General features: G+C 46.8%; 1 long non-coding RNA gene across 1 annotated transcript; it reads left to right on the forward strand.

Annotated features, from left to right (window-relative positions):
* The first annotated feature begins 2,215 nt into the window (after positions 1-2,215).
* On the forward strand, positions 2,216-7,116 carry LOC121438386. The gene is made up of 3 exons (XR_005973089.1): positions 2,216-2,452; positions 5,645-5,932; positions 6,325-7,116. It is a non-coding gene; the product is annotated as an uncharacterized LOC121438386 (long non-coding RNA).
* Positions 7,117-10,242: the final 3,126 nt, after the last annotated feature.

Consider the following 10,242-nt stretch of genomic DNA (forward strand, 5'->3'; position numbering starts at 1 on the left):
GGCTCTCTGGCAAGGGTCTTCACAGACTATACTATCACCTGCCACCAGGGAGCACAACTGCTCCGAAAGAATCCATAGTCATGGGAGCTTTACAAACCTAGCTGAAAGGCCTGTGGCCAATCTCAGCCAGAAGACTACTACCCACGGTGAATTAAGAGCTTATCCGGTTGTTATCACAGTCTAAACACATTGCAAATGTGGGTGAAATGTTAGATAGATAAATAAATAAGGGAGGGGGGAAAGGAAGGAAGGAAGGAAGGAAGGAAGGAAGGAAGGAAGGAAGCAGGTTAAAAGAAGCAGTTAGTTAAAGGGTTGGGAAGAAAACTTGATCAGCAAAGTGGTTGAAATGCAAGAAAGAGTTCAGGTCCCTAATGTCAGACAGCACTGGGGAGGTGGGTTGGGAGAGGTGGGTCCCTGGGGCTCACTGGTCACACCAGTCTAACCTGATCAGCAAATAAAGAGACCTTATCTCACAAAACCAAGGTGGATGCCACCTGAGGAGAAACCAGGTTGACCTCTGGCCACCACATGTTCGTGCAAACACATGCATACAGAAAACGAACAAAATAGATTTTTGGCTCTGTAAGGAGAAGCAAAGCCGTGAACAGGACTGGCTGATGCTGTGGAGTGGCTGACCTTCAGCTCTGAACCCGGGACAGCAGTGTCTGTGGGCCCAGTTTTCACAACTGGAATGACATGGAACAGAAAGGATCTCCAAGCTCGCCACTGGTGCCCAGTGGGTGGGCACACCTGTAATCCCAGCACTCAGGACACAGAGGCAGGAGGATTACTCTTAAGTTCCAGGCCAGCCAGACCTTGTCTCAAGCAAACAAAAGCAGGGCACTGAAGTCCTTACTGTCAACTCTGGGTGGGGTTACCTCCACCGCTACCGCATTCAACTGGGTGAACAAAACAAGGGCCAAATGCGCCTGGGGTTAGACTTCCCTGAGAAGCCCGGTGAGGAAGAGGGCAAAGCGTCCTTCCCAGGACCCGAGCCAAGCTGTCCACAGTGGGCTCCCATTGTCTCAGTCATTAATCATCGGAAGGCCTGTGCCTAGGACTGCAGTTCCAAGAAACCTCAAAACCTCCAAACAGGTAAAGTTGAACATACAGGAAAAGAAAGGCAAAAAGTCTACAAGTCTTCCTCTCCAAAGGAACCCATAGGGAGTTAGCTCAGCAGTTAGCAGCACTGGCTGCCCTTGCCGTGGACTCAAGTTCAGTTCCCAGCACCCGCATGGTAGCTTAAAACCACCGGCGTGAGGCCGCAGTTCTAGGGAGCTAACACCCTCTTCTGACCTCCGTGCGCACCAGGCATGCGTGTGGTGCATACCGGAACAGGCAGGCAAAACATTGATACGCACAAAATAAATAAATCTAAAAAGGAATAAATAAATTTAAGCCTACAAATTTAGTCCTACAAAACACATGAAGAATCCTCCTACTGCGTGTAACAGCTGAGCGCATCAGCAGTTGGACCAGGAGCCAACCCAGAGGAAACGAATTCTAGGAGGCAGCCTGCAAACATACCCAAGCGTGTTGAGGATGTTTGAGTCATGAAGACTCAACTCTGTCACGCAAGAGTACTTTCGAGCGGCACACACAGCTCACTGCTGGAGCAGCTACCATTGGCTGAGCCCACCCACTCAGAGGACCAGGAACACGTGTGCCTGGTCCCCATGGCCCATTTCTACTGGGAGCGCGGGAGGTGGGGCATGGCCCTATCTCTCAGATTAAGGGCCTTTGAAGCTGTTGACTGGGCAAACATCAGCCTCTTCCTGGAATAGTTGGGGGGGTGGGGTATAACATCTGCTGGAGGTGGTAGAATTGGGCCCAGAGTTCTCAGTGGGGCGGGGAGGGGAGGGGGACGGTAAACATTTCCTCCAATGTGCAGACACTGAAGAACCAATCTTGAGGTTGCAGCTGCACGATGTATCAAGATTGTGGCAGGGGCGCACGGCGGGGGGGCAGGGAGTGCATTCGTTCCCTCTGGAGATATGACGGGCAACCGGGGGCAAAGGGCAAAATACAGTCCTGTTGTCAACCAGGATTGTCTGCCCCCGTGCAGTACCAGTCCCTATGGCCTGCCTGAAGCGAACTCCTTTTCTGTGAGGTCCCTCTTTAAAGGATCAGCCTTAAGCAAGTTTTCCCTGCTGGCTTAGTAGCCGTGAATAAAACAGGAAGATTTTTTTAATTTGATTTTGGAAGAAGAAAAAAAATTATTAAGTTAAAAGGCTCTGACCCAAGGAACGGTTTAATCCACTGATAAATTTAAACTGTGAATGGATTTAGGAGCCAGTGAAACTGGAAGGTGGGGCTTGGCTGTTAGAAGGCGGTCACCAAGGACACGTCTTTGGGGGCTCTTGGCCCCTTCCTCTGACCGCTCTGCCCTGAACCCTGTCTGCTGTGATGTGAGCTATTCTGCCGGGTCCTCCTGCCATGGCAGACTGAAACCGTGAGTAATAAATAAATGACTCCCACTTTACAGTTTTGCTGGGGTCTTTGGTCACAGCTAGGCAAAAGTAACTAATACACTAAGCCCTCCAATTCCCTCATGATCTGGTTTAGGGTGAGCACTCCCACACCTCACTAGCCCATTGGGGCTCAGCTCCATGTCAGGGTATTTGACGCTGGTCTTGGAGGAAATAGCCTCCGAAGCTGCATGAATTCCCTCACCTCATCAAGGGCTCTACTCTCTTGTCCCTTCACCAGAGATGGCCTCCTGTCCTATGCAAACAGCCCTCTCCAGGCCCTATCTCTGTCCTTAGCAATCAGGAAGGACAAAATGACCTCTTAAGTAAATGTTGTTCATCTAATTGGTTACCCAGAGAAGACAGTGTTAGAGCCTTCTCTCCCACGGGTGCCAATCCCCAAAATTAATCTCTTAGTAAGTGCAAGACCTAACTGGAAAGGGAAATTTCTAAATTTTAAAAGGAAATGGGAGAGGAGGCTTGGGTATAACTCAGGTATAAAGGGCTTAACCAGTGAGCAAGCCCTGAATCCCACTCCTGGCACCACATAAACCAGGTTCCACAATGTGTTCCTATAAACCTAGTGGTGGGTAGGGAAACCTCAGAGTCATCCCGGGCTACACAGACCCTATGTACATAAAAATGTAAAGAAGGAAAAAAATGCCTTTTAAAATCACAATGAAGGGGGAAAAATATAAAGCTCAATACTGACCATAAGACAAAAGTTTAGAAATGGGATGATATGGGAATTAAGACGCTTGTTCAAAAATATATGCCGCAAACAAAAGTAAAAATAAGCCACATAAATTAAATATTTTTACAATTTCATACATGAATACTGTTTTTACATCATTTTCCTTCTGTTCTTCTCCATTCATGACTTTCTTTTAGTATTGCTATTCATATACACGCATATGTGTACGTGTATGTGTGCGCGCATGCGTGTATATATAAGCCACTGAGTGTATTTCCTATTGTTTGGATGTACACGTGTTTAAGGCTGACCACTTGGAGCTGGATAACCTATCAGGGGGCTCATCTCCCTCTCTATGTAGGCATTTACTGCCCACAGCTCTTCATCTAGGGGTAGGGCCTAGTGAAATGTCTCCCGTCCGTATCTGTGTGCTGGCTGGCAGCAGGTTTGCTGGTCCTCTGGCTCGTATGAATTAGTCACATTTTAAAGACAGAGATAACTCACAGAAGTCCAGTGTTTAGTATCTGAGTGGAATAAAAAAAAAACAAGGTCTGTGCCCCATAGAACAGGAAGCCAAACTACAACATCGTACGGCAGAGAGCATCCAAAGCTTTTATTCACTAGGGTGAAGGACATTGGCTTTAAACAAGGCACAGGGTTTCCAAGAATTAAAGTCTTCGTTCGTTCCAAAAATTAAGAAAGCTCTGGAGTGCTACAGTCGCTCCTGGGAGGAAGTGACATCGAACCAGAGACCTGAAAACTGAGAAGCCTTCAATCGAGAAGCTGAGGGAAGAACTTCTAAGAACTCCATGTGAGGAGACCTTGAGCTGGGAGGAACCTAGAGAAGGGCCATGTGGCTAACTAACCGCAAGGAACAGTGTCGCACACTGTCAGAACGAGGTGGGGAGACAGAGAAAGAGTCTGTGTTGATGGGACTGCTGGTGACAGGCCTGTCTTAGCATGTCCCTTCTTAACTCCTTATTCTCCATCCCACAGTAGCAGTAGCACCTAGGGGACATGAGACCTGACGCTTAGCCAATCATTCAGCTGTAAACAATGGAATCCTGGTTTTTTTTTGTTTGTTTGTTTATTTGTTTAGCAAAATGAATAGAACTGAGAGGCATTGTGCGAAGCCCATAAGATGAATACCACATGATCTCTCTCATACACGGAAGTTACAAATCTAGCTAGGTGCCAGGTACACACCTGTAAACCGAGCACTCAGCATGCTGAGGCTGGTGGGTGAAGATTTTGAGGCCACCCTAGGCTACAAACATTCACTAAAAAAGAAAATATCAAGTAGTCACATGATGTGGAATCATGATTTCGAGAGTTTGGGAACAGGGGTCTTACAAGACGAAGGGAAACTGAATTTCAGGTTTAATCAATACGTGCATGAGTTGGACAATCCCACTGGACCTCACTAATATGCACAATTAATACATGTGAGTCAAAGTTAAATGTTTTTAAATTCCAAAATCACAAATTCAAAACAGTTAAGCCTGATACAAGTGAAGAACCCTGCCACAGGACCAAACCAGACTTGTGGTAATGGGGAGAACGGCAGCAAAGGACCCTGGTATGACTGTTCCTGTAATATCTCTTCACAGAGAGTGTATCTCCCATGATGACTATTAGGAAGTTCTGGTTGGAAACCTTGAATCTCTGTAGTGTCCGGTGCTTCCACAACCCTCTGGAGACACCATATCCCGCCTGGCTTTCTCTATCACATCTAGTGGATTTGGTGGGTTTTGTTGTTTGTTTGATGGTTGTTGATGCTTTGGGTGTTATTTTCCTCTCCTGGCCTTGTGACCAAAGCAGGAAACAAGAAACTCAAGCCCTGTCCCCTTCCAAATCTGACAATGAAGTGGATGCTGTGTATTGTGCGTCTGTGTTCATGCTATTCTATTGTGTGTCTACGTTCATGCTATTCTGAAATTAAGGTATACGAGATAAGGAGATGAACACATACAAAGATATAGTCATCACTTCCTTGAGGAAGGCACTGATGCTTCCGTTTTCTCCCACCTTATCTACTAGCCATATGGAAAGTCTTGTGCTCATTAAAACTGGGAAGGACTGAATGAGAGAATGGCGAATAAATGGCTGTTGCTCCACCCAAGGGCCTGGTCATTTATTTGTTTCTCAATATCTATTGAGGACCTACTATACTTAAAGTTGAGTGCCAGAAAACAATAAAAAGCAAGGCATACTTGTCCAGGAAACTGGGGGGAAAGGGGGCTTTGGTATAGACCCAGGTCCTGGGGCAAGGTTCAAGAACATACCACTGGAGCTGAGCTGGTGGGTCAAAGGGAAACTGGGAATATCTCAGGCAGTAGAATCTGAGGTCCCTGCACCACTGTTTTTTGGAACTTGAAACCAGACTGGAGGAGAATTATGAAAACACAAGTACTTCCTTACCACCTGACTGTTCCCTGGCCCTTCACCTCTTGCTTAACACACCCTATAACCACCCCTCTAGGCTCTAGCCAACATGGAACCAGGAACCGAATCTCTGGGCAAACTGTTGAGTTCCGAGGCTGGCACCCCTTCCAATCAGAATCTCCAACAGTGAACACCAATCCAGCCTACAGTGTGCTGAGGCCTTCCCAGCTCTAGGCCCCGTCTGCAGCTTCTTTTGCAGCAGCCTGACACACGAGGAGCCGAGAAGTCAAATCCTAGGAGTTCTGTTGTTTTGACCGTGGAAACGAAGGGGTCGGTCATTGCATCTACACCTTTAAGAACCACAACATTCTTCTGTTGGTTTTTGGTAGGTTATTTGGTTGCCGCTTTCTGTTAGAGCAAAGGCAGAATTTAGCATCTAAGCTTATGCCTCTGGAGGAAGCAGGGCAGGGTTCAACCTGTCTCAAATTTGATAACATCAGCAGAGTTCCTCTTTACCCCCATCTTACACCAGGAAACAGCCATACACAGCCTCCACGCAGAACACCGGTGATGGCTTTCCTTAAGGCAAACATCAGCTAAGGCAGATGAGAATGACATCATACTTGGAGCCACTCACTAATACAAGCAAACTCTGACTCTCACAACGAGAGTGAGAAAGCCAATCTTTCCCCATGATGACTCAGTGATTATATCAAAATATAGTTCCCATACCTTATTTTCTGCCATAAAACATGACTCTGCTTTCTCTGTTCTTAGAGAGACCGAGATGCTTGTGGATAAGAAGCTGAAGGAGCTGACCTGAAGACAAAATTACAGTTTAAGTCACAAGCAGACACCCTGCTCTCTAACGCTTGGCGAAACACACTGTGAATTACCATTTAACTTCCCTATTTCGAAAGAGCTCTAGGGAGATATTTGAACCGAAAGCTGAAGGGTAGGCATGAGGAAAAGATCTCTGGCAGATGGGAGATGCTAGCAAGAGCTAGCTGATGGAGGGACCTGTTGACTCCATCCAGTATCCAGATTGTTCTGTAGACCATGTGGGGCTGCGGGACTCCCAGGGCCTGCCCTGTCAGCTTTGCCTTAGAAGAGGCTCTCTTCTTAGTCTGAGTGGGAGACGAAAAGGGACTAAAGGCAGAGGGACTAGTTAGGCAACACTCTTATGTAAATTGAGCAAGAAGTACCAAACACTGAAAACACTAAACACCACATAAAGTGCTGTGGGGGAACCCAAAGAGGTTTCAGGAGCCAACACCTGCAAGACTTACTCACTGCTCCCAGGGATCTTAGAAGGTGGAGGGTGGAGACGGCCTCCTGCATTCCACAGCTGGCATGTCCACAGCAGAATGCAGGAGGAGAAACAGGTTTGGAAAGGAAGTTAGTAGCTGCGTTTGTCGACGCACGGAGTGGGTCACCCGCGTAGGATGCCCACATCAGGTGAGCAGGTGGGTCTGGCACCAGGACAAAGGGCTGGCCTAGGAACAACACAAACATTTCTCAGTGACACTTCTGTCCCCACTTAATGAATTTTTTAAAAATAGACATTGGAGAGGTAATTCGCTCAAACCTGTAGAGACTGCAGCTATGAATTTTATCTAGCACTGTCCTGCCTGGAGGCGGGAAGGAGGCACAAGTCACTTCCTGGGAGAGGCAGGAAGGGATGTGCCTGCAGGGACCTGAGACTGTGGAACCCCACCTCTGCAGCCCCACATCCTCAGAGACAAACCGCTGGGGGGGAGAATGAAACACCAGCTCAAGAATCACGTTTAAAACCTGCTCCTTAGACAAGCCACTTTCCCTCTCAGACTCGGCAGAACTGTAAAGCAAAATTGCACAGATGGCCCCATAATTCCAACACACACAAATAAGAAATTTATCTCTCTAATTCTTTCTTTATTTTGAAATGTTTTTTTTTTCCCTTGCAGAATTGGACATCAAATCGAGGGCGTTGCTCTTTCACAAGTACCTAACATAACCCTCAGCCGTTTTCTTAACCCTAAGGACTATTTCTTTTCTAAATACTTTGTTTTCTTGGTATATTATACATATTGATTGTAAAATATGGACCAGGCAGTGGTGGCGCACGCCTTTAATCCCAGCACTCAGGAGGCAGAGACAGGTGGATCTCTATGAGTTCAAGGCTGGCCTGGTCTACAGGTTGAGTTCCAGGACAGGCTCCAAAGCTACAGAGAAAGCCTGTCTCAAAAAACAAACAAACAAAAAAATTAGTAACAAGAGAGAGAGCTCAAAAGAGAAAATCAAAATAATTCCAGCAACCACCAGTAAGAGATGGCACCCTAAGGCCTTGCTGATTGCCTCTGACCTCTAACTGTGCAGGTATTTTTATGTCCCGCTCTCTGCCCTCTGCAGAGAAATGGAGAACGACGCTCAGAACAAAGCATATCTGCCGCCAGTGAGACAGAGCTCAGTGCTGTACAAAATTCCACCGACCCTCAGAGCAACACCGCAAGGGAGAGAGAGAGACCCAAGTCTCCGTTTTACAAGAACACCGAAACAAAGCAGTTTCAGGAACCCACGGCCAAAGGAGGAGTAAAGAACAGCCCAGAACCCCAGGCAGCTTTCTGTGCTGTCTTCTTTTATCACATCTGTTCACATCACCTTGAACTTTTCAAATACTTGCAGACCACACTCTTACAAATGGCCTCAAGCTCTTGCCCACATAGTCCCTGACCGGTCTGCATTCTGTCTTCGCTGTTGTGGGGAGGGCTATAATCATCTTCCTCCTGAGTCACTCTCTCCACTCAGCAAATTCATAGAGGTTGAACATGCTGGTCAAAGTGTTGGTGCATCCTCAGCACAGCTGACAAATAATATCAACACAATTGGATGGACCTTCTTCCTTTTACAGTTTATAAGGGTTCCGCTTGTTTGCGAGCCTGTTAATGTTGAGAAGTGTCTTATTTGTACTGCGCGTCATTCACAACTGAAGCTAGGAATGAAGTTCACGATTCCTGATGAAGTGGAAGGTTTTTTAAGAGTCATTGACCATTCTGCAACTCATGTGAATCAGCGTTTACACACCTTGGGGGCTGGGAAAATTAAGGGCAGGTGATCTGAGAGAAAGACAGTTCATTTCATTCACCTACCAACAATAAAAAGGCAATCACTTCACTCATACAGGGGATGTTCTAAACTTTCTGTGTATTAAAATGAATATAAACCAACAATTACTGGGCACCTGTAGTATATTGAACACTTGCCCTAAATACCATAGGAACTACAAAAGGAAACACAGCATCATCACCCCAAAAATTAAAAAAAAAAATAGTTGGAAAAGGAAACAAAACAGCCATACAAGAAGATGTGTTAAACTTAATTGCCCTCTCATCTTGTCTTTCATGGACTGAGTTTCCACCTCCTTTTTGGCCTGGTTGGACCAACCTTCAACCACTGTTGTTAATCGTGTGTCTCTGTTCACATCACCTGGGAGCTCGGGGGCAGGGATGGCATCTTACTCATAGCGACGTCACATCAGGTCTGTGAGTGGTTTCATAACGCCTTCCTAATTACTCAGTGATGCACACGAGGGACGGGTTGTCATGTCCTCAGCCCACTCCCATGTTATTAGTTCAGTGCACACCCGAGAGCACAGGAGCATAGGCCAGATCCCCAGACATTATGTGATAGCAGTGGACATCAAATTATCATCAACGGCACTAACCCTCCGTTGGCCTAACCCCTGCACCTTGCAGAGTCAGGGCATTCCCATCTGACAGCTCTTGATGCTGCAGATTCTGAGGGATTAAGAGTTCTAGTTTTGACTGCTTCTTATCACTTGTTGATGTCCACAACTTCCTGCCTTGCTTGGGAGTCCTAGAACACGTGATTATCACCAGAGTGCTTATTAGGAAAGGAACCCTCGGACCAAGTCCATTTCACTACCCTGTGTTGTAGTAGTGTCCCATGTCCTTCCCACCCCCATCCCTCCCATCAACTCAATTTGTCCAGGCATCTCCTGGCTCTGTCCCTCTGTCCTCTCAGAGCCACTTTGGCTCAGCCCCTTTGAGGTCTCTCCTTTTCTCCCAGCCATGTCTCACCTGGCCTCTGATGTCCCCCCCCCCACAAGTTTTCCCTTAAGTACTTACTAATGTGTTTCCTCTAGAACAAGCCTGCTAAGTAAACAATTCAAATTCAGTAAGTCCTCCACTGCTTAGAATGACAGAAACATCAGATAAGGAGGGGAGAGGGAAATAGGGGTCAAGGCAGGGTGGAAAGGACAGGCTCCTAAGGCCAGATTGGAACCCGACTTAAAAGTATAAGTAAGGGGATGTCAAGATGCTCAGCAGTTAAGGGAACCAGGGTCCCCGAACCCACATGGTGGTTCATAAGTCTATGTAACTCCAGTTTCAGAGGATCTGACAACCTCTTCTGGTCTCCGAGGCCACTGTACACATGTATGTGTACATAGATATACATGCAGGTAAAACACACACCCACATAACTTTTAGAAACAAAGAACCTTTGTAAAGGTAAATGTAGTTGCGAGCTAAATACTAACATGAGCGGAAGTGGCTTTGCTCGATCACCTCTTTCTTTCCTTCTCTCTTCCCCCTGAGGCCTTCAGTATCAGAGAAAGGCATCTGAAAGTTGCGAGGTGAGACAGGCAGGTCTGTGTGCCTTGCTCCTGGTCCCCTTTGAAGACGACAAGGGCCT

The sequence above is a fragment of the Microtus oregoni genome, unplaced genomic scaffold (genome assembly GCF_018167655.1).
Source record: "Microtus oregoni isolate MIOR12 unplaced genomic scaffold, Mior012 000055F_ref0000237, whole genome shotgun sequence".
NCBI lineage: Eukaryota > Metazoa > Chordata > Mammalia > Rodentia > Cricetidae > Microtus > Microtus oregoni.